The sequence below is a fragment of the Microtus ochrogaster genome, chromosome 5, assembly GCF_000317375.1.
Source record: "Microtus ochrogaster isolate Prairie Vole_2 chromosome 5, MicOch1.0, whole genome shotgun sequence".
Taxonomy (NCBI): domain Eukaryota; kingdom Metazoa; phylum Chordata; class Mammalia; order Rodentia; family Cricetidae; genus Microtus; species Microtus ochrogaster.
Genome location: NC_022012.1, coordinates 12,737,099 through 12,737,608, shown reverse-complemented (window position 1 = coordinate 12,737,608; position 510 = coordinate 12,737,099).

Genomic DNA, 510 nt, shown 5'->3' with positions numbered 1-510 from the left:
GAAATATGAAGAAAAGATTGCCAGATGCTATTTTCTACAGTTGTTGCTTGGATTTGGACTTAGAATTTTCTGTCAGTTTCCAAGTATTTGAATTTTGCAAGGTGGTTGACTGAGTAGCCTCAAGCATTCAGGAAACAAGCTTTTTAAGAGTATAATAAAAATAAATTTCTCTGAAAATGTATATCAAAACTTGCCGTTTCAATTTTCAGCAATTTGGAGGAATGTGAGAAACATTTTCCAGTTAAATTTATTTGCTTCGAGTTGCATAGCATGTTGACTGCCTAAGATTAAGGAGGTAAAAAGAAAATAGAAATTTTATAAAGAAAGAAATGATAAAAATACTGTTCAATTAAAAATTAAATCTAAGAGTAATGCGAGATTAACCTACCTTGGGTATTCATTCCTTTTCTAAATTTTAGCATATGTCAGTTCTCCAATTAGTAAATCTCTAATTTAGGATATGACTAATGAACAGACAACAAACAATGTGCCTCCTCTGAGAAAGCCCAG